Source organism: Anoplolepis gracilipes, chromosome 5 (genome assembly GCF_047496725.1).
Source record: "Anoplolepis gracilipes chromosome 5, ASM4749672v1, whole genome shotgun sequence".
NCBI lineage: Eukaryota > Metazoa > Arthropoda > Insecta > Hymenoptera > Formicidae > Anoplolepis > Anoplolepis gracilipes.
The window spans coordinates 2,283,952-2,309,281 of NC_132974.1; the positions used below are offsets into that span (position 1 = coordinate 2,283,952).

The 25,330-nt window shown below is 34.8% G+C and overlaps 2 protein-coding genes across 4 annotated transcripts in view; one reads left to right on the forward strand and one right to left on the reverse strand.

Moving 5' to 3' along the window:
* The window catches only part of LOC140666249 (uncharacterized), a 308,424-nt gene that overhangs the window by 51,396 nt on the left and 231,698 nt on the right, over nucleotides 1-25,330 (reverse strand). The gene's annotated exons all lie outside the window — the stretch shown is intronic.
* LOC140666248 (RNA binding protein fox-1 homolog 2) overlaps nucleotides 1-25,330 on the forward strand; it is a 256,874-nt gene that overhangs the window by 34,840 nt on the left and 196,704 nt on the right. For both annotated transcript variants that reach the window (XM_072893213.1, XM_072893214.1), the window contains exon 2: nucleotides 11,325-11,368. The gene's annotated coding sequence lies outside the window, so the exon portion shown is untranslated. The remainder of the gene's footprint in view (nucleotides 1-11,324; nucleotides 11,369-25,330) is intronic.

Consider the following 25,330-nt stretch of genomic DNA (forward strand, 5'->3'; position numbering starts at 1 on the left):
CCCCAGCTTTCTACCCCATATACACTCGCTCTGTGCACGTATCTATAAACACTCGGCACACACATATGCGCGCATCAGCACAGGTATGTTAGGAGTTACGTAGGAAAGCCGCGCATACACACATACACACGCACACACATTCCCCGTTGAAAGACGCGCGGAGAACGTCTATGTGCATGTCTGTGTTTGTGGTCTACGAACGCGCAGCATTACCGGAGAGCTTCTGGGAAAAGTCATTCCTTTTTTAGGCTCTAGACATCCTCCTATCGCGTCCGTGAATTTTGCCGGAGCGTTACCATCAAGCGAACTTTTCGATTATCGCGTGTTCTCGCGCGTCATAAATCGTACGATCGATTTTCACAAGGATATAATTCGTTCTTTAATGCTACAATTTTTTCTTGAGACACATATATAAATGCAAATTGCAATAATATTTAAATAAGAAATAGAGTATTATGAATATCGTGCGCATGTATAATTGATAATAATATATATTTTTGATATTTTAATAATTAATTATAACAATAAAAATCACGTGTATACTATATATATATATATGTATATGCATAATTATTAGTAAGTTTAAACACTTGTAGAAGTTTCTCCGCAGCTATTATCGCTAGTCATACGAGTTTTAATAAAATAGCATGTCACTTGGCCATTTCGTACATGTTCTAAAAACAGACTTTGAACATTCGCTACTATGTTTAACAAGTTGTACATACTGGTGACAGACGCCAGAGTCTTGTCATCCTAACGTTAGTTAGTTACCGCTCGACTGTTTCCTGACTGAAACTTCCATCGGTTTACTTGTCCGTGACACGGTTAAACGAAGTTTAACTTTGAAGACGCTTTTCTATAGACTCTTAATGCTAATTGCCCGCCGAGAAATTCTGGTTGAGTCGAACAACGAAGATCAGGTCTCTCGCGATATTGTTTTCTTAATCGTATTCCTTGACTGTCTTGTCCGGTCCTTGACAAACGACAATTTGAAATTCAAAGACTCTTTGTGTGTTGTGCATCCGTATAAGTAGAAGTACTCCTCTGTACGACAGAAGGAAAATTTGACACGTTTGACAAATGTACGAGCTACGGTTAACTTTGTCAAAACTGCGCGAGTTTTTCACTTTCATAATTATAATTATATTTATAGAATACTTTGTGAGTCTGGAAAAAGAAATTGATAACTATCAAGTTTTACAAAATACTCATTCAATATCTGGTATAAATATAATTTTTTCAAAATGCAATTAGTTTTTTGAAGCTCTTTATTTGTGTGAAGAGAATAATGTCGTTGCAACAAAATATCAGATGTTACGTACATCTGATTTTTATAGAAAATATCTTTTGTGTCGACGACATACCTTTAGAAAATGTAATATTGACAAATATTTATCATAGATTTGAAAAAGTCATTGTTCAGAATGATAGGGAGATTTCACGTACATACTCTAACGTCCTTGGTTCGCTTATTGTTGAAAAAAATCGACAGAAGGAAGGGAGAGAGCGAGAGCGAGAGAGAGAGAGAGAGAGAAAGAGAAAGAGAAAGAGAAACGGTAGCATCGATTTGGCACTTTGCCAAAGGAGTGTACTTTAATATCGCGTGACACTGAATGTAGATCTATATATGAGGAAAAGGGAGGAGAACATCAGGAATACGTTGTTGTCGTGATGGGAGAACTTCTCATAGGCATAGACTGCGAGCACACGCCGTTCAAAATATTACGCTTGCTATCGGCGATGCGCGTTGACACTTGTTCGATCAATCGATGAAGCTGTCGTCGACGAATCACAGTTACTGGTAGAGTATATTACTTGAAAGGGCGAGGGTGTTGAAAATGTTCTGCAAGTGCTACAGATAAATCGATATGCGAGCGTTTACTTAAAGTGACTTTCTGTGACGTAGCTTAGAAAAATGTCGAAAACAGAAATAACCGATTTGCGGAAAATCTTAGTTGAAAAAGAAAAGAGAAAAAGATTTGGAAGTATTGATTGCGTAATATTCCACGAATGAAGAACTTCTAGAACTTTTTTAATCGTATCAGTTTTTTCATTTAAAAGGCTTGGCATCGATTTTGAACCATGGTGTGTTGCTTGTATGATACTCTGCATTAATTCTAGTTCCGTTCAAATTTATATTTCGTGTTGAGTTTTCGCGGTTGTGTGGATTGGATAATTTATTTAATTAATTCTAACTATATTATTCGAAAACACGCGGCGAGAATTGCTGCAAGTAATCAAGTCACATTGACGTGCACGCGACGTTGTAGCGAGCAACAAGAGAGAGAATTGGGTTACGATATATTAGCCTGAGAATAACGCAGCGACTAATTTCGAATAGTTTCTATCTTTCCGCTCTGCTCCAGGTTCCTTTGCTTTCTCAATGCGACAAGGCGCATGCTATCGTACACGTTCTCGTAAGACGACTACGCTAATAGAGAGAAGTAATCAATATTCTATATTCATTTGCGAGCGAATGAGTTCGTTTGACGAACTTGCCAAGCCATTTAAAATAAATAGAAACATAATTGGCGCGTTTTTTCGCTGAAACAATTTAGATAACGTTTTTATGTCCGTGTAGCAAATACCATTTCCATTTAGCAATATTTCTGAAATCGGGTTATGTAAAGTGTGTTATGTCGATGTGTAGAATAGTTATTTTTAAGAGAGAACGTATTGAAGATTTAATCTATTGTAGTATAACGGTAATCGTGAAATGTGTGAGTCGGGAAATAGCATGAAAACTAAAAGTAATGAGAAGTAACTTTAACAATTCAAATGCTTTGTTATCAGATGTACATACTTGAAATTAAAAGAAATGTGGGTAAATTAGACTTTCTTATGCGCGAATAAGTTTCTATTTAGTAAAATTACAGAAAAAGGAAAGAATTAGAATATAGTTTTATATTTTATAAATGTAACAAAGATTTTTTAAAAACTAATTATGTTGCTAATTTAAATAATGACGATTACTATTAAGTTTTTTTTTTTTTTTTTTTTTAAGAATTTATATTTATGCTTTTAATTAAAAAAAAAAATACTGTATCCCCATGAAATCAATTAATTTTTGTGATATTTTGACAGAACAAGGATTGAATAAATAATGAGTATTTGGATGAATGAAATAATCCGGAAATAATTACGCCGAATTACGCTTACAATACTCGCCGATGCGCTTTGTCGAAAGGGAAATTTACAATTGACAATGCGCATTTATCGCTTGAATTGTACTAATTACTTGCTACGTTAGTTCTGTCTTCTTAACTAGAAGTTTGCGTGCCACATCTCTTCACTCGTATAGTTTGGTTCGCAACTTGTACTCGTGCACGGCAAAAGTTGCAAGTTTCGTGCGAAGTTTCACCCTCTGACCCCGCAGGATACGCAAAACTTATATCCGCTAAATTTGCAACAATGTTCGTGAATTTCCGTGTATAGGCCTATATACTTCTTCACCGCAAGAGAGTTACGATGTGCTCGAAGAACACCAGATTTATGGCAGGTCGAAGGAAGATTGTCGAGCTCTTCGTGCCAAGACCGCTCTTGGAGTTGCATTGATCTTAACTTCCCGTGTATGTACATTCTATGTAAATACAAGCACTCTCGAGAGAGCTACTTGTCAAATGTTATCTACATAAGGTAGACGGAGATACATGGCGATAAAGAAAACGCTTTAAGAGTCCCATCTATAATAGTCGAATCTATAATTTAAATGCAAATAATCTTTCTAGACTTTCTAAAAGATTATGTTTGTACAAGTATATTTCATCTAATTTCAAGCAATGAACAGATAACGTATTATATTTTATCTTATCTTACTATTTCTTTTTTACTACAAAATATATATGATTTATAAAAATGTATTTCAATATTTTTTAGTTTTTTTATTTTATTATCTCCATAAAATTTGAATTATGACTCTCAGTGCTTCTCGTTAGATATTGAGAAATATATCTCGCGTTTCATGTATTTACTTGGACAATTCGGAAACGAAAAGGTCTCAATAGGCGTGACAAATAAGCTTTAAGCATTAAGTACGCAATCTCATCATCTTTACTGTTATAACAGGCTATCATCTTTGATTCTCTGATCTCGGTGTGCTTACCGTCTCGAGCACTTTCCAATTTTCCTTCTCTCGTGCTTGATTGAAGACTACTCTCTCTCTCTCTTTCTCACCCACGTTCGGCGGGTCTCTCGTCCCTGTCGCGATCGATTAATCGAAGAAGTAGTGATAAGAGAGAGCCTCAGACAGGCTGCGCGGCGGGTGGTCTTTCCTGGCCCGTTGCCAAAAACGAAAGTTTTGCGGTCACGGTGCACTGCCGCGGAAATTTTCAGGACGCGAATCGTACCGCACATTCAAACTTTTCGTATACCTTTGGGTGTCGTTAATTTCGAGAATTTCGTGACCGCGCGCGTGTACTTTCGTAATTACGTATTGCCGGTTTAATGGCGACCTGGACGAACGAAACATACGTTTGCGAAAGCACAATTGAAAATTATTACGATAAGCTCTCCTCGAAGTGTATTATTATGCACTAGCTTTAACCGCAGTTCTCGAGGTTTATGAAGTCTTCGACTTTATAAGCGAAACACATTGATGCAGGTGTGCAAATACATGTGACGCATGTCGATGTTTAAACGTACTCTGTTATTAAGTCATGAAGTCACTTTTATAATGAATAAGAACTACTGAGAACTGTTTGTTTCCCGAATTATCTTGAATCACGCGCGATTGTGAGTCGCAGATACAATTGTCCTTGTTAACAAAGCAAAATTTGTTACTATATTTTATATTACGCATCGTCATCTATGAAGAATTAGGTAATTTTATGTGATATGTATATATGGAAATGTATATATTTTTAGATTTTAGAAAAATATACAGATTTTGTATGCATAACCGGGCATTGTATATTTAGCATACAAATGACGTATTAATAATTACAAAATTGAAATCGGAAGACTTAAACATTCTAAGATTTATAATTAAAAGGAGATTAATTAAGAGAAAATAAAATATTTAATCTTAGATTATAGCATAAATATTTTATTTTTACAACTTTAGTTTTAATACGATATAATATATACAAGAGAAGATATACATATATAAATACAATTATTATTATTTGTAACAGATAAAAGGAGTATTACGTTACATGTAATACATTATATGTTATATGTATGCATATAAGTATATTAGAGATTATATATATTTATTCCATGATAAAAAAAGAGCGATAATTGCATATTTATTCGTGCTACATTGTATATTCATCAAGTGCAATATATAGTTTTGGCGCAACTTAATTAATCGTTCGAAATATTCACAAATTCAGTTCAAGAAATATAAATTACTTATTATATGTATATGTACATAGAATGATTGACATTTTCGTGATTTAATAATTAAAGAAATCAATGCATAAATAAAATTAAAGCAAAAAGTATATGATTATAGATCTCTGTGAAATGAATATTCCATTTTCAGAATTTTAACATAATTGACAAAACTCTAATTTTTTGCAAAGAGTTTTAGAAGGGTATATTCTAAAAAGAATTTTAGCGATTAAATGTAAAAAGAGGAAGCCAAGGAGGATTAAAGTGCTAATTTTATAATTTCTCAAAATAAAAAAATTGATAATAACTTTTTTTATTTCTTAATGAAGATCATTTTCAGTTAATATAATACATTCCGGATAGACTCTTTAATTTATAACAAAATTTCCAACTTTTGGAGAAGAATGTTAATTTTAATATCTACGTCAAGATTTTGAACGAATCAAATGTGGCTCGCGAGAATTAGCGTCACCTTGCCCGGGTTTGGCGTTTTGCACCGCGAATTCCACGTAACTGCGGCCGAATTTGCAGGTTCCATTATAAAGTTTCGTCCGCCTGCCGTGTGACAACCAACGCGGCGACTTAATTCGCTCGCTCGTCCACTTTCGCGGGCACTGTTGCGCGCCGAGCTCAATTTCACGGCGCGGCGAGCCATCGTCGCAGGGCGAAACGAAACGTGACCCAGTTAAATTTTCCGTCCTCATGTTACTTTGGAGTCACGTGAGTGATGGCGCGCAGTGTAATGCCTTTCTGACAAGATTTGAATAATTTTGAGAGCTTGGAAAAAATATTTAAACCACAACAAGAGACAATTAAAAATACATCATCTTGATATAAATTCAGACGTAGAGAAACATCAAGTTTAATTTGCTAGTAAATAAATCTTTTAAATTATATATTATCTATAATAATATATAAATATTAGATGTATATATAATATTTAATTAACTTGAAAAATTTGAAATTAAAAAATTGCACAGCTTTGATCGTTAAATCCCTTTTAGACATCACTGTGGTGGATGCGCGATTATTAAAGGTTGCTGACGGGTGGAAGGGAGAATAGGAAGTGACTAAGAGAGTGTGTGTGCTTGCTTGTGTCGGTGGAACGTTCCTTAATTAAGTTGTCCTGCTGCGAAACCGACTCGTCCTTGCCATTTCTTCTTGGCCTTGATGCAAAATCGATGACATCGCGAGCGGCTTTTCTCCCGAAAGCTTGCGATCACGAAGAACTACTATCACTGACGTTGGTTCGATAAAAAGTTTGTCGAGCAGATATTGAGGGAACAGATTGAAACATTCGGACGAAAATATTCGGAATTCATATATTCAGGGTGGTTCTGCAATATACAGGATTTTTGCTTCGCGCTTCTCGGTATCTAATAGATTCTTTGGCTGGCTTCTACGTTTTCTTAACTAAAATTTCGTCAGGAAAAATTCTCTCGAACGTTTTAAATATTCCATTTTAAATAATTTTGTAACCATCATCGTAATTAAAATATTATGTTAAAATAAATTATTAAAATTCATTTATATAAGCTAGATATAGAATATGATGTAGAATTAATAACTTTAAAATAGTGTTTGCTTCTTAAGATTATTATAATGTGATAAAATTCATAGATATCTAAAAATATTTTTATATAAGTTATACTTTTCAAGAGAGAGTAATTTGAGCTAATATATTTATTAAATATAAAGTTAAACGTCACGTTACTAGTATATAACTTCTTGATCGTATAAAGTATAAAACAAAGTCCGTTTGATTGGATGGTAAAAATTGAGATATGCGACTGTTATTAAAATTTAATTTTACATCGTAACATTTCAATTGAAACACATAGTATTGACCGTCGCAAAAACGGTCATTGTGCTCTTAGAAAATTTTTCTTAATTTTTTTAACACAAAAGGCGTCAGTATTTCTCGGTAATAAAATTTTCAATTTTAATAATGGAACTCTTGTGGCATTCGTAATCCTTTGACGATCGATCTTTTCGCCGGCAGAGATAATACAGTTTTCTTAATTCCGCGAAGATTACTAGCTGGTGAGAGGGAGCCGAGAGGGATAGAATTAAGCAAATCGTGGAATGGAAATTATTCGAACGGAGGAGGCGAGCAGCATCTGCTCCCAGTAGGTTAGACTGGGATGAAAATTCCGCAGTGGCAATAATTCGTGTCCGGGCAGCGTCGGATGGCTTTTGCCGTCGGATCCTTCGATAAAAATTCCGGGAAAGCCAACATCGGGTGGTGGCAATTTCATTCCTGACACGGCGGTATATGTCGCACGTTTGACCTGTTAAACTTGCTGTCGGCCGGTAGACCGTGGAAAAATGAAATTATTTCCTCTGTCTTTGCTGCCGATGTGAAATACGAGCAAGAACAATAGCTGAACGCGCGCCGTTCTTTTAGAAAAAAAAAAAATTGCTAAATTGACGTAGCCTTAAAACGAAGAAATTACTCGCGTTGTTGGTGAAGCTCGGAAAAACGCCTTTCTTGGCGTCTGTATGATAGTCGCGTTTCTTTGAGTTCTTATGAGAGAACCACGAACGTTAAAACGGGAAAAAAAACGAGAAATCGATCTTCAATTTCCTACGACAAACGTTATAGAAACGTTGGGCGTTTGTCAACGTGTTTAAAACCCGTGTCGAGATTTTTAATTTGCTCTCTCTTCTCTATCGGTCTTTTTTTTGTCAATTATCATTTGATTCAATTCGTATTTTCAAGCTTTGTTATTACGCGCGAAATAAAAGGGCAGTTTTTGTTTCGTCGAAAAATCGCGCCAATAAATTCCGGCAACTCGTTCCGGAGCGGCGTCGTTATTCAAGCCCGGCGCCGCGCCCGTTTTCGCCTGCAAATATATCGCGTTGTGCCGGACGCCGCTTATATACTCGGCCATTTTTTTCCAGCGGCCAGTTTTCAGCTCTGGACCTCTCGTCTGACACTTTTAAGCCTAACAGGTGGCAGATTATCGAACCTTTCCGACAGAGGAAAAAATATGCTCGCGGATTCGTCGTGTTTTTTTTTTTTTTTTTTTTTTTTTATTCTCGTTTCTCAATCCGTGTGTTCAAAAATTTTCGTCCACTCTGCATAGACACATGCGTCGTTTGCATGTAAACCACCAACATCCCGCATACCTAGTGATACCGGCAATTACGATGACGTCGATGCGAACCGTGACTCGGATAAAAACTTTTTGATTAATTACGAGCCGTATCATTGTATCCTTTTTCGTTTCGCTGGGATCAGTTGTTGAAAATTTACTAGCATCCCTATTACATTAGTTTGTTCCTAATACTATATACCAATTTTCTCGTTAGAAAATAGATTGCGAGCATCTATTTTAATGACCATACTGATATTTTATTTGTTAACAATTGTTATTAATGTACTAATATTTTACTCAACAACGGCGTACTTATTTTACGACATACATATATACAAGTTTAAACTGCTTAATGGAAAGACTTGTTGCGCGTGTCTTTTACGAAGCAGCGAAACGGACATTTTCCGTAAATATTTTTTTTTGGTCGTTGCTTGCATAAATATAATAATATTTAATCTAAAAAAGTTGACTATTGTACATATATATATATATATATATATATATTCGCGTTTGCGTACTGTCCAAAACGGCAATATGAAATTACGAGCGATCACGTTCGTTCCGATGTGTGTAAAGGCGTATGCATGCGGGTATTTTCGAGCTTTACACGGAAATGGAAATGCCTGTGCGATGCCACGCGGCTGTTCCGCATGCGAAATATCCGAATTGAACGCGCCTCTCTGGTCCCCATCCTCTATCGCTAGCCGCGAAAAATCAATTTATTTTGTTGCAGTTTGATCTACACGTTTTTCTCTTATGAAATTCTCCCGTCGCCGGCGAAAGATTTATATGATGGCACGAATCATCGGACAGTTTTGTCATACAAATTGAGACCCGATGCGTGACTAAGTTGCAATGTAATCTGACGAATGGCGCTATTGCGCTAACGAGGACACCGATTCTTCGGAGATTTATTAACACGTCGTTTATTTTGAAATTTGACGGACTAAAATATACGACTCAGAATAAGAGGATTATTCAATTATATATCATGAAATTTACCCAATCTAGGATAGAATTATTTTCTTTAGACTAAATTCAAAATTTCAAACTTCTTCATATAATAATTATATACATGTGGATGTATATAATTTTAGACAACATATATATAATCTTTTTTTATATATAAAAACTATTTTTCACACGTTGCAGAAAGAAGATAACTTTATTTTAATGCAAAATTTTGTGTATAAATATTTTTCGATACTCGTTTGACAATTCAAATTTTAAACTAATATAAATTAAATATTCTGTGGAAAAAAATGCAAAATATGTGCATATTAATAAAATAAAAAACATTCTTTTATCTCTTACATTTTACTAGTTTATGCATCGCTTGAGAACTGTATCTTTAAAACCGATGAAAATTTGTTGTCACTTGCAACGGCGTGTATCTGCATTTTCCATTTTACGGTGTTTTACCACCAAACTCTCTCACGCGCGCACGCGAGGCGCTTCCGGCTCTCCGGATTTAATAAATGATGTCACGTGGGGAACCAACAGGAATTAACTGAAACGAAATACGACGAAAAAGGATTAACGACGGAACAAAACCATGGTAATCCTGAATCCTCTAACGCGTTACCGGATTGGTCATAGAAATTTATTTTCACGTTTCCTCCAGGGTACTTTCTCTTTCTCTCGCGATGAAATTTTTAGTATCGTTTCAGAAAAATGTTGTGCGCTTTAGTGCCTTTGTTGTCGGTCCCAGAATACAATAAACAAGATTTTATTCATAAAAATAATACATATTTCCATGCCTGCAAAACGCGAAGGTGCGACATTGTTTACTTATCGAAGAACGTCAGATGACAGCTTCTTTAGATACTATTTCCTATTTAATAAATAACACAGGATTATAATAATAATAAAAATTATAATAACTATAATTATAATTTAAGGCCAATGATATTCACATATCTAATTTTAATTTTATGTAATCGTATATATTTTAAATTTATGATATGACTTGCGATAATTATTGAGAGGATATGCAATATTATTAAAACAAAATATTAACTTTAAATGATTATCGGTCTAGTTTCATGGTATATTGTGTATTCGAAATAAAGCAAAATTTAAACGCGCCCTTCTAATAGCTTGAAGGCAGCAGCGATGGGAATTTAATTTTAACACTGGCTAGTTACACGAGAAGCATGTCCTTCGCATTCCAGTCCAGCACTCAATTAAACTGTTACAACGTGTCCATGGAAACTTTTCGTTTCGCGGATATATCGAGTTTCGTTTCTCGTGCTTGCCCACCATGAGACAAAGATGTTCTCTGTACTAATGTACGTTCGTTGTCATGAAAACTAGCTTATTGTTAGTCGATATACGATAATCTGTAGTTTGTGCAATACAAGCCTGTACCGCTGATATTCTTTATTATTTTGCAACTTTGTTATCTCGCTTAATTGTGGATCGATAAATTTACTTCGATAAAAGTGCGTTCGGGAAACTGTCGGCGATAAATTTGGATTCGATGATAATTAACACGTGTTCAAAAGATAAATTGTAATATGTTGTGACAGCACCGTGAATGAATAATTTGAAATAAATTAGAAAAGAATATAAAGAGAAAAAGGAATAGATAAAATTTCTCTTCATTAATAATAAATTATTTTCTTTTTTTTTGCAACTAGAACAACTCTTTCTTGGTTCTTTTTTTAGAAATACTTTTCAATTGCAAAACATACGTAGTTTGTCAATTATAGATGTTTATCTAAATATAGCACTTTATTATATTCTATAGTACACTGTTCTGTTATATTGCTGCTTTTAGGAAACAGTAGCTAATTATTCGCTCAGCTAAAGCCGAAGTTAGTTACAATTACGCGACCAACTCTGGATGTACTAATAATAACAGCATACATCTGTATTGTGTTTCAGATTCGTGCCAACCTCGTCCAGTTTGACTTTCGTCCCCTCGTTAGGTGAGTGATATTAACATTGTTCGTAGAAACGGATTTGAGCGAAACATATCATAGTTTATAGATCAAGGTACCGTAATTACAATAATTGCATTTATTGTTGAAGTTTCCGGGATTTTCGCGTAGATGTAGCTTTACAAACTTAATCTTTATCGAAGAGATTTTGAAACTTGCAGAGAATTTATAAAATGTTTTAGAAGAGTTTCATTGAACAAGTAAATTTTCGCGCGCAATTCTTGAAACGGATTTTAGTGACACAAAGAAAATGCATTCGGTGCAGAGGCAATGAGAGTTTGACGCGTGTTACGTAGGAAATGGCGAGAACGAAGTCGTTAAAGGGAAATGTACAGCTGTCATTTCTTTTCACGGTGGAAAAACATGGCCCTCGTATACAAATGCGTACACCATTGGTGAAAACAAGAAAAAAAAATGAGAAATACGAACTCTCAAAACGAACGAGAGGAATATTTACAGTTATGTATCTTGCATCATGATAAAGTGGCAAGATGAGTTAATCGTTACAAAATAGCATTAAGATACATGTTCTAATTATCTGAAAAATTGATTTTGTATTTTTTAATTTTTATGTTAATTTATTTTTAATTTAACAAATTTTCTTAATTCAATATAATCTAATCAAAATTTTACCAAACGATAAAAATAACAAATCGCTTTAGCTTGTTTCGTATATTTAATTTTAAATATTATTTTCAATTCGTGTTTTATTTATATAAAATTTAGACACTGAAATCTACATTTTGGCGTAAAAACATATTGCTCTACTGTTACTGCGTTTGACATCGCGTATTTTGTTGCGAAGCGGATTTTTTTCTCGCGCGACTTGAAAGAAGACAAGTATAACGAACACGCAGAATGGTTTCACAAAGAAAAGCGTCGACAAGCCGCTTTAACGAGAAATCGCAAGTGCATCGTTCAAGCTCGCGTATGAACACACGTGCGCGTTTCAGATAAAACCGCGGAGGCGGGAAGGGAATAGCGTGGGAGAAGAGGAATAACGCGAAAAACCGAGGGACGGTAACTCGGTGGTGACGAATGGAAAATGCATTCAACCCTCCGGATTCAACCGGCCACGGCGGTAACATAGCACTTTTCATCCCGCGATCAATGCATGGCTGCTGCCGTTGCGAAAGCTCGCGAAGGGGCAACGAGAAAGATCGGCAGAGAGCGAGGTGAGAGAAAGAGAGGGTGAAGAAAGGGTGGGTGGATGGGATGGACGTGCACCATCTTGCACTCTATTCCGCGGTACTTCTGCGTCGTCGCCTTCGCGTCCCCGTCTCGTGCTCGACGCCTTTTCTTTCTTTGCCTTAACTCTCCTCGCTCGATTTTCTTTCTTTTCTGTCATCGCGCGCACGTCCTGCTTTCCACCATCGCTCTTATCCTTCTCTCTCTCTTTCGCTCAACGGTTCTAAGCTCTGACGATAAATCCGAAAGTGTCGGGAGAGCCCAACTCGAAATGTTGCAACTGCGAGCTTACACGCATCGTCGGTTACGAAGGAAAATGAGATTCATCTAGTCTTGTAAAGAGAGTACAGTCTGCACAGTCTGTCGTTTTCTGGGAATGTTAACGTTTCGTTTTGCCGGAAAATGCCTTCGTTACGAAAATCTCACAGTGTTCGTGCGATTCTACGAATCGTGCAACGATCTTTGCATCCTCATTATGACCGGTCTAACGAATAAAATTGCTTTTTACATTACACACATTCGTTTCGTCACCCTTCGATTATATATAGAAGCGCACGGTTTGTAATAAGCGATATGTGTACGAGGGTGGTTTGATGACAGGTATCTGGGACGCAATTTTTATTTATTGTTCGAACAATCTGGCAGAATTTAAGTTGAAGCTGAATTTAAGTTTAGCTTCTTTAAAACCCTCTTAATGTGAGCCTTGGGGTTATTACGGTCATTGACACGAAGAGTGGTGTTCTATCTTATGAAATGTTTCGTTGTAATTACGAAGAAATGCTCGAAGCGATATTATTCTCTTTAAATGGAACAGCTTCCTATTTAATCTAAGTGCTCTGGTCTGCCTTGCCTTGATGTCGCGGCCATTAATACAAAAGACGATTCTATAGCATTTCTTATTGCTCGACATTCCTACTCGACAATTCCACATTTCTACGATAAATTATAACAGCTAGATTAAAATTTTATCTAGCACGGAAAATGTATAACTGCGTTTTATTTTTTCGTAAAAAAATTGATGTCCATTATATACATATTTATTAATTCATGCGCATTTTGCACCTTATTTTTGCATACAGCTCACGAATGGCGGTTTGACCTGGAATAGCGCCATAAAGCGAGTATGACATTTCCGCTGAATCGAGAATACGTTATCGAGTCGCGTCTGTTACTCGCGTTACTTGCAAACTTCGCTCACTCCCCCGGGCGGTGTAAAGCTCCAGTTTAAGCGACGGGTGTTCACGGAAACAAACCGTAACCGAGGCTTTATATGGGGATAGTGGTTTAGATCCTCTCAGCCATCGATCCGCTCTCAATGCATGAAATTAAGACGTCCGTGACGTTATAGACACGTGACTTCACTGTGCGTTGCATTGTCAGAGTATTATAGTCGAAAGATCCGCAATGCAGACTTCGCGCCAGTTGGCTCAAAGTGTTACGTGCCACTTTTTTTACACGTGTAATAGAGAAAACAAATTATGAGTACAATCTGTTTTATTCCTCTCGCGAGAAATTTAAATTTTAAATACCAAAAAACGCGTTTCATACTTTTAGTAAACATTTCGATAACGAAGAAAAAATTGGGAAATCTATTTTATATATATATATATATATCTTCAGATAACTCTACATTTTTTACATACCTTTTTTTTTGTATTTCTTTTCCCAAAAAATTTCTTCCGAAGCTGAATCAATTTAAACAAGAATGCATAAAAAATATATTCTAAAAAAATATTATTACAAAATTAAACAAGTGAAAAAAAGAATTAAATATTGCATTGAATTTTCAGAATTCTATTATTATTTTAATTATTTTTTATTGATTTTTATATTCAATTATAGACACATTTTTTTACCATACGCTATAAAAAAATCTCATCGGCGTATAAAATACATACTTCAAATATCAGGAAAAAAATACATTTATAAAACTGGTCGTAAAAGCCGATCGATATTTCGACGTGGAAGAAAATGCAGTTCTATTGAAACTTTTTCGCGTACAAGAAGCGAAGAGGAATCGGCGAATCGCGAATAGGGAATAGCGTGTCCGATTCTATCGAGCTTTCTTTCAGCATTTGCAACTAGGTGCGTGCCAGTGGACGCTAATCATTATTCTCGTGAAATAAACGAGCCTCTGTCGTTACAGCAGCTCGTTGAACCGACAGAATAATATCTCTCACAGCGCTCGGTAAATTTAGTCCGTACCCGTTATCGCTATTTCCGAAATTATACCACACACTGTTGTGCATACAACGGTCAATTTGCGCTAATTGCTTCATGAAAATGCGACGAAAAATACGAGAGGCAAATGCTAATTAGACGTGATTCTAATTAACATTTCAGGCAGATACGCGATCGCAGAGTGTCTCAACATTTAAAAAGATAACGGCGCTATATTTTTTTTTATGAACGCGAGTGCGTCATAAAAACGTATTTTGTTGACGTTTTCTGTTCTGCAGTTTTATTATATGTATACGCTATATACATAAAGTTATTAGGATAAATGGGCAAAAGAGAAAATAGGTATCTTAAAAAAAAAATATATAAAAGCTTATGCGCTGGATATGCATAAGGAAAATAATATTACGTCGCGTTAATTATACCGTATTATTCCGTCCGCGCTATCATTTCACCGGCAAAATATTTAGCATGACGAATTCATTGGTATGCAAGTACAAGTACGTAGCGTGTCCGGGATAGAAAGGCGAAAGGGAACGGGAAGTCGCGCGAAGCCAGGCGAAAACTTTCAGCGAGATCGCGTCGGCGACTCGCGCGAGAAACTTTACGAGAGAACGAACTCGTTTAAGGGTTTTTCATCTCCGGGGAGAGATAGATGTCCGCTACCTGCTACGGGTGGCGGAGAATCGAGTTTTTGCTCTTAAACTTTAAGCGAAACAATTTCGTTCGGCCGTTTAATTCGCGACGTTTGCGTTGCGTCAGCGTCTCTACCGGCAGAATACATATTTTCCGTCTCAGAACCCGTGCGCCGGTCTAAAAAAAACTGTGGTAAACTTTTTGACGTAAAACGATATACACGATACTGCCGATGAATTACTTCTTTGAAACATTGTAGTTCGGGCGGGAGTTTATGTAGAAATAATTGAAACTTTGAGTTTTTCATATCTACTTGAGATATTTTGTCAGATTAATTTTAGCAGCCCGACATTTATAATAACAATTTATAATAAAGAAATATTTATGAAATGTTTATTTTTTCGGAGTTATTCGTGACATAGAATAGAATAGAGACAGATTTTCTTTATATTTCTTACAATACTTTTGCTTAATGAGTTGAAAAATTATTTTTTGTAGGCTTATTGTCTTTGTTTTGTTTTATTTTGATTAGGTTTACGGGAAATATAATTGACAAAATTAGATGATAAAATCATGTGAAATTTTCTTTAATTAGGTAGTAGTATTTACAAGTATTGTATTTAAATATAATTATTTGAATATTTTAAATAGGAATATGAATATTTGATTTCTTAATTCAACAAATTCTGTTCTTCAGCTTTTCATCTCCGCGCTTGTTTCCTTTTTTTTTTTTTTTTTTTTTTTTTTTTTTTTTTTAAATTCCCTCACAGGACGAGAGTTGCACAGAACATGTTATCGAAGAATAACGGCATGCTTCAAAAAGCATTGCAACATGCTTTATTCTTTCCAGTGAGAAATTTCCGTCTTGCTTCTTCGAAGTAGAATTTTTAACGAAGTATTTAAAATACCGTTTCTCTTTTAAAGTAAGTTACATCGCAAGAGCAACATCTCGTGATGAAAGCATTATCCGTTCCATTATGCTATATAAGAATAGATAATCAGCTTCTCATTCTTATAGAATAATTGAAGAGTTCTCTCGATGAGTGAAATAAATGCAGCAACAGAAAATTTCCATTTTCTCATGGAAGGCAAAATGTAATAAATGAAATAAATATCCTAATGTTACTATAATATGCATTCATGTTGCAAGACACTCAAATAAAATTTTTATGTAAACTAAAAATAAATCTTATTATATAAAAATCCCTTAAGAGAAAAAAGAAATAATTGTTTCTTCAAAAAAATTGATTAGAGTTCATATATACAGAATTATGCGATAAATCTGTGCAGGTTGTATTAATATACTTTTTTGAAAAAAATTAACTTCACTATATTTAATCTTTTAAAACTCCGGCGGTATATGCAAAGAGAGAACGCTAATCGTATACTAACGTCACTAATCTGATAATAATGTCGAAATTACTACCCCGTACGTGCTTGCAACTATGTTTACGTGACATATAATTTTGGAAAACGGTATTGTCGCATGCCACTAATCAACTTCATAAGTTACCGAGACTCGTCACGTACCTCTGCGCGTTTTCGTGAAATTTTCTACTTCTACCACACGCTAACTTTCATTGTTCTAATCATTAGGAAAGTTTGCGCTCGTTCTCGGGTTTAATGATGCATTTATTCATCGAATTAACATTTTTATGATACATTTTGTATTAATAGCGGACAATTAATTTTTTCCATTCGTCACTTGTTGCTCCGTCGGAAGCAAAAAATTTGAAAAAAAGCGAATAAACGATTAATTTCTTTTTACTGAAATCATTTATAATTTAATTTTTAATTTCTTCCACACGTTGACTATTTATTTATTGTATTTGTCATAAACTTTTTTTATATGATTATAGATAGATACTTTGGGGGGAAATTTTACAGAAAAAATATTGGTTGGCCAAGAGTTTGTCGTTTAGGACTAAAATAAACGTGATTGACTTTCACAAATTCTTAATTGTTTTTTTTTATTTCATAAATAATTCAGCATTTACAAGTTTTACGACGAGAGTGCTTTGTCACATTTAGATTTACAGAATTTCATCGGACAATCTGTTGTAGTCGTTTCGTTGCTCTCTGCTGCAGCGCAGATTGCATGTTGCAAAATAATCAATTATTACTTTCAATAGTCATAGCAATATTTTCCTTCTCCCTGATTAGTTTTCAAAGTACCTATCTCCTATAGTATAAAACACATGCGTTATAAATTAGATTTAAAATCTGTTTATTCTCTCCATAACCCAATTTCGCAACGGCTGCAAGCGATGTTCTCCAAGTAATTCGATCCATCTTCTCTGAATTTGCAGCAATCTCTGTTAGCCGCAGAACAATAATAATCGTCCTACACCGACAGCATAGCTAATTACGTGATTACTAATTGGCATGGCCATCCTGTGAGCGAGCCTGTCTCTCGATCGGACAAATACGTTGATTCGCATAAATACATCTTACAACGCGTTTCCTCTCTCACTCTCTCTCTCTCTCTCACACAAACGCACACACACACATATACAACACAACACAACACAACACAACACACGGCTTTGCTTTTACAAGTACGAACACGAGCATACTCATAGTGTAGTGTATGTATCGATTACGCGCGCATTCATTTGGTGCAGAATTAATGCGCGGATATATATATGGGTGTACGCTATCGGGACTTATTAATTTCGTGAGGCCGCGGGTGACAAATTTCGCTCGTTTTCTCTGATTTGAGCGCCATTTGCGCCGATTATGCGGCGGATTTGAATTAATGAACGTAACCGCCGCAATCTGCGGTTATGATATCACAATATGTTTGTTCCGTGTTTTACGTAAATGCGGGAGAAGCGAGATCTTTCGATTTGTACGTAAATATAAAGCAGCGCGTACAGTTTTAATACTGTGTTTTTAATATCTCATCGAGCGTGTCCCATATATTTTAATAATGCAAAAGCGATTATACATATACGTGGTGCATATATACACATCGTTCAACATTAATGAAATAACTATTAGATTTAGTATTTAAATGATACAAATTGTTTTTTTATGATTATACGCACGTGCAAATTTTTTATTATACGATGGATTACCAGATCAGGTTTGTATGCACGTGTATGTGTATAAAAAAAAGAAAACAATTAAAATATATTATTACAATTTCTTAATTGTAAGTAAAGTTTTTCTATATATCTTGTATTACGCAGAAAATAAAAATCATATCACATTAAGAATACTGTAATAATATTATTGATGCAATTTATCACTCTTTGTAGTGTTCTTTATCGAGATGTAGCTTTTGAAAGACAACACGGAAAACATATAAATATGCATGCGACAGCACTCCACAATTGTCTATGATATCACTGCCAATTACACGATATTGAATTAATGATATTTTCGCTGCTCGTTCGACGTAGTATTTCTCTTCAAACGACATTTTCACAAACGCGTGATCGATTATACCTTCCAACAGTATCAATCGGCGTATCAATGACACATTACAGAGACACTGCACTTTGCAATCTGTTGACGTGAATTATCGTGGAACAATCGTGACGTTTATACAAATACTAACGTTTCGTATATGCGTTAACTATTGATTTATCCAAGCTGCACGTTACGCATCGCATTTTACGCAGAAACGAGTATTTGATCTGTTGCATATTAATTCGAATAAATATAGTACCGAAGTATAGCAGAAAATGTACCAGAGCTTTTGAATAATTCGCAATAAATTCTTTTTTTTGCGATGTTTTAAGAGGAAAAAGAAGCGGGAAACAAAAGGTACACATCCATCTAGATGGTAGGAGTTACTCGATAATGGAAACTTAAAAGGCCGAAAGTAGACCATATATTTACTTGTTCCTCGATGCTATTGCCATTCGTAAAGTAAGAACATTTTGTTTCAACCAGTAAAAAGTTTTGCGAGTATGAAACATTTAATTTTGTATTAACATTGAAAAATGTTTCTTATTTATAAATTATTTACTTAATAAATTAACGAACTTAAAATATAAGAACCTACTACGAGGATTTCTTTTGAGAAATAAGATTTTTTGATTTGTAAAATTATTTAATTTATTTTTTATTAATAATTCTGTATATATTATTTATTTATATTATGTTTTGTGTCAGAGAGATGCATTTTATTAGTTTGTCGTAGTCCTTTAGCCACATTATTTATAGAATCCAGGAGAATTTTAATTTACAAAAAATCGTAATTTCTAACAAATTCAAACATTTCGAAAAAGTTTTGCCAGTATGAAACATTTAATTTTGTATTAACATTGAAAAATGTTTCTTATTTATAAATTATTTACTTAATAAATTAACGAACTTAAAATATAAGAACCTACTACGAGGATTTCTTTTGAGAAATAAGATTTTTTGATTTGTAAAATTATTTAATTTATTTTTGATTAATAATTCTGTATATATTATTTATTTAAATTATATTTCGTGTCAGAGAGATGCATTTTATTAGTTTTTCTTTCTAGCAGTCTTTTAGCCATATTATTTATAAAACCCAGGAGAATTTTAATTTACAAAAAATCGTAATTTCTAACAAATTCAAACATTTCGACGAATGAGCGAACAATTCACCCATTCTAACATTGTTTGCGATTGCAATTTTATAACGCGAGGTGTCATTTTCTGTTCGTGTACTGCGCATGAACGTAGTGTCGGCGTGTCTCACTGGAATATTAATCATTGTGCCCAATGTTTAGGATTTTTGAGTAATCGCGAATGTAATAAGCGAATAATTTACGTTTCCAAAAGCACGTCTCTTTGTCAGCGCTCAGTGAACGTTGTATGTGCTTACACACATACACACACATATTCGAATTGTGCTATCTTGTGCGCATAGTACACGAAGCGGATAAGCTTTGGCCGCAACTCCTTTGATCTGTCCCATTATATGCGTCAGCTTTCTGCAGCAGTCTCGCGCGGGTGAGTGTACAACTGTAAGTTAAAGCCGCAGAAAGCAATTTCGCTCGATAACTTCTTCGATTAGACCGAAACGTCGACGGCCACACATGGTACGCAAAATATAGAGATCTAGAATTATGACTGAGTGCGGATGTGTTTTACATGACGATTTGACGTGCTGTTTTGGACGTGTTCTATCTGCCTGAAATAATATGTCTTGGTAAATGTATGTCAGTGCAGCGTAATAATACACGATGTTAAATCAACGTCCAACTCCGTGCCTGATTTAATACTTCCTGCGAATTTATCGAAAGATATGTGTTAACATATGTCTTGCCAATTAAATTGCAAATCGTACGAGTTTCAATTTTTCATTCTTTTTGTGTGATTTTTTTATGAAATAGTTATATCGATATTAAAATATATAATTTCTAATTCAAATAAGAAAAGGAAAATAAATAAACTAATTGATAATTTTTTCTCAAGATATTGAGCTTTATAATTTTTAACGAATTCCGAAATCATGATCTTTTTATGATTGTTAGAAAATACAAGTTTCGTATCTTTTCCAATTTTATTGGATTAATATTATCCAAGAATAATCTTATGTAACATAATCCCGAGTATAATTTTAAACTTCTTAAGTTTGGTTTTGTGGCGAAATCCACTTTGTCGGATAACTTTTTCCATTATGCGAGATGTGGAAAATACGGTCCACGAGATGTAAAATTGAAATTATATCCCGTGGGAGCGAGCGAATCTGGCTTTAACGTAGGGAAAGAAAGAATAGATGAAATATTTTCGGGTTTTGCTTTGCTTTGGCCGCAACTGAACATATGATTGAATTAGTTGCCTCTTAGCGAACAGGATATAGTACAGAAGTAACTTTATTAGCAACCAATAATTCAATCCAGAATGCAGGTATTCTACGATATATGATTGCTGCAATATGATTAAATTATCTTAATTAAATTATCACTGTTATTTGATAATCATTAATTTGATGCAGATTATCTTAACAATATGTATTATTGACAGTAGCCTAAGTATTTTCGGTTGAGTATAAATAATAAAATTTCAAAAATGTGACAATCTGTCATCTGACAGATGGGTTTAGAGACTAGTTACGGTAACAGACGAATTATAATAAAAATATCATATTATCAAATTATGACAGAAATATGATTACAATTGTAGTACACAATCATTAGTAATTTTCTTCGGAAATTTTTATTTATACAAGTAACTGTACATATTTAAAGAAGAATGAAAATGTCTCTCTCTCTCTCTCTCTCTCTCATAGATCACAGTTAATTAAAATATATATTATCCATTCCCAGTGGCGTAGAGGGGAGGGCAAGAGAAAGAGAGAAGAGTGCTTTAAAGTTTCGTATAACAGTTTCCATCAGCCTTTTTTAATATTAGTTTCATATTCTTGCGGAAAGACGGAGAACAAACCGAATGCTGTACGCAAGATCGAAGGGTCGCTTTTATTTATCTTCTTTTTTTTCTTCTTTTGCCGCCTACACACAGCAGGATTGACGTTAAATTGAGTGTCATGCGCAGGTATTTACGCGGCCGGGGCTATCATAGAATACTCTCAATCTCATTCACGACTCAGTCGGAAGCCTCTGAAAAATCGTGATAAATTGCAATGGGAGAGTTCCTTCAATTTTCGTTACCCGTAAATCTGCTCCGCCTCATGATTCGGGATAAATCTCACGGTGCATCTCGCGACGCGACACGACACTTAAGTAGAGTTTCGTCCCAACAAAGTTTTTCATATTTTAGCGACGTAAAAAAGAAGGAGCGAAAGAATTTATTACCGAACAAGAAAATGCTTATCTCGCGATGCGTATAATAAATATAAATTTTTTTGAAAAAATTTTCATGCATGTATCCTTTATCGTTGAACATTAATTCAAAAATAATATAGCGGAAAAAAGTTTACTGATATTGGATTTTAAAGGTCACGCAAACCAAACTATTTTATGAATATAAATGGACAAAGACTCTTATTTGGTAGCTTTTCGTTATATATTTTATAAATATCGGCGCAATCATACCGCGATGTATCCACGTAGAAAAATGATGAGATTACACGAAGTTCGTTCTGTAATGGAAAATCGATATACATATAAAAGATATAACAACCTTGTAAAGCACCGCTATTTTTTTTCTTCAATCCAGAGAGAAAGAAAATTGAATCGACGATATTTCATGAATCTGTTATGTTAATTAGAAGAAGAAGAAAGCACAATGACAGATAACGACCACGTTGAATCGCCCGCTTTTCCGACAAAGTTTCTTCCGCGCGTTTTCTCGAGCATGTTCGCGGCGAGGTCGCACATCGTACGCGAACATATTCGCGGTTTTAATACGCGTCCCGTCCTATCCTTCTCTTTCGCATCCAATTAGTCGATGCAACAATGTAATCCCCTGCGCCGCGTCCCCACGTCGCGTCGCCATTATTATTTACGCGAGCTGAAGTGGCAAGTTTGCGTGGAACGTCAGCGTTGGATGGGTTGACAGAAATGTCGTTAGGGATCTCCATGAAGGCGGAATTCGCGAGCAATAATTGGCGGGTTTGCAACAAACGCGCGACGACGACTCGTCGCAGACACGAGCAATTAATAGATCATCAATTGATCGGCGTATCATTCCTTTTCCGTAATTGCGACGTTTCATCAAATCTTCGTTTTCGGAAGTGATTTCTTTAACGAAACGTGATTTCTCGCCAATATTAATAAAACTTAAAAACATTGTTTAAAGTAATTTTTTACTAACAAAAAAAACCTTTAAAATAATTTATCTAAATAAAATATAATTTAAGAAGGATAAATATATATGTATATATTGAGAGAGAAAAATGACTGATTATAATATTGATTTAATAAGATTGTTTTTAAATAAAGTTTAGAGACTGTTTCGTTTCGTTTCTGTTTTCGCTATAGATAGATTTAATCATGACATTGAAACAAAGATTATTTTTTTTTTTTATTTGAATGCAATAGTTTATTTATCACAACGTGCAAATCGTATACTTTGTATTTTTGTGTGTTTTTTCCGAGCCGTAATATTTCTCATCTGCAGCGTTTCCCTCACATTTCGCTCGAATTGGCACAATCTTTAAGTCCGTGTTTATGGAGCTTTTGAAAAAGCACGTCGGGCCTGGCGTAGCAGTAGAGTCAACAACTGGAGGCAACGAAAAAGAAACGAGACCGGTGTCTCTCGAAGTTGGTTACGTCGCTCGTCTACCGGTAATGGAGTCGAAGAGCATAGCTCGATAAAAAAAAAGGAAAAGAAAATACACGTTACGTTCTCGGAAGCAATCGTCAAGTTGCGCTCGAGGATACTCCATCGACTTTGTACCATAGAGGCTGATGAGTTTGTTGCCAATGGCTTTCATTTTTCCATCTTTTTCGCGTCGATCAAAATGTTTATTTGTTCACCAATTGTTAGAAATATTTTATAAGTTTCAATTCCGAAAGCAAAAAATGCCAAGTTGTAAATATTTGTATGTTCTGATAATTTTCTATTTTATATAAAATACATATCAAATGCATTGTTACAATATTTAGCATATATGAAGGCATTTTTGTTGCATAGTTTTTTGTGAGTATTTTTATTTCTCTATTTCTATATTTCTATATTTTTATAGAGATATATCAAGCTGTAACAATAAACTAGAGAAATACAGCTATTTTTATTTATTGGCAAATTATATTGGCGAACACATATTTGGATATATGATTCTGATATTCAAAATAGGCAGTCTCGTTAATGAAACTGAGGATTTATTATGGCGCGTTTGACATCGCAAATATTTTGCGCCTGCCTAACGAGATTCAATCACTAATATATCACAAGGGATGAAGAACGAGAAGAAAATTGTTGCATTACAAGTTTAGTATTTATTAGCAGGATTAATAATAAAGATATGTATGAATCAGATATATGGCATTGATCATGATAAACGATAATTTTTTTTTAGACCTCTTGTTATTAAAAGACATTAATAATACAATTTTTATTATTCGAAGGCGGAAGGCCGGTTAAAAATTTAACGGGAATAGACTTGGTTTACTTGCTACTTCTCTCGCTTTCTCTCTTTCTCGTATTTTCTCGCGTTCATTAATCTTCTTCGTTTCGATGTCACGATGGCGATCGATGATGAACGAAGTGGTCATGTCGGACAAATAGTGCTCGAGCAGAAATTCGTCGTGCCGAATCGAAAATAAACCGGGACGCTGTTCTCGGATTCGGGATCGCGCGGAAAGTTTTCAATGGAACTCCCGATTGCGTACACAGAGAGATCTACCTGACAATGGGTCGCTAATTGAAGCCAACGGACGCGTGGCACAAAATTTCTTACTTGTTTGTGCGGAAAACACGGACGGGAGAGTCAACATTTACTATCGGACGACTGGCAGCAATACACGAAAATCTGTAGAAAAGTTCGTCGACTTAACGAAGAAACTTTTCGACGACCAGCGAGCATCGTGTCGAGATTTTCCGATTTTTGAACTGCGCCTATTACTCGTTTTGCCTCGAAATTGCGATTGAAAGGCATGGCGATGCAATTTTATTCTGCGCCAATAAATAGCAATTAGAACATATAATCGAAATAATAACGACGCTTTGAATCATCGCAAATTATAAGAGTCATTGTTGTTTACTCGCTATTGTTTTGTTTATGTTGTAGTTAATGGGTTCTTTGAATTTTTTTTTTCCTTTCTTCTATTTTTGCACCTCAAACCGATAGCTTCAATATACGCGATAAATGAAATATTTTAATTTTAATTCAATTCGAATAACATAATTAGTCGCGTGAAATTAATTTGAAATAATAAGCAGTCAGTTTTATTTCAAAAGACTTGTTAAAAAAATAAATATTACAAAATATAAAAAGTGAAGAGAAAAAAAATTGTTACCAAATCTAATAAAGCATGTGTCCTTAATATTATGTAATATTTAGAATACTTTATATAAGAGCAGCTCTCCGAGATGCTTCGAAATTTTATATAG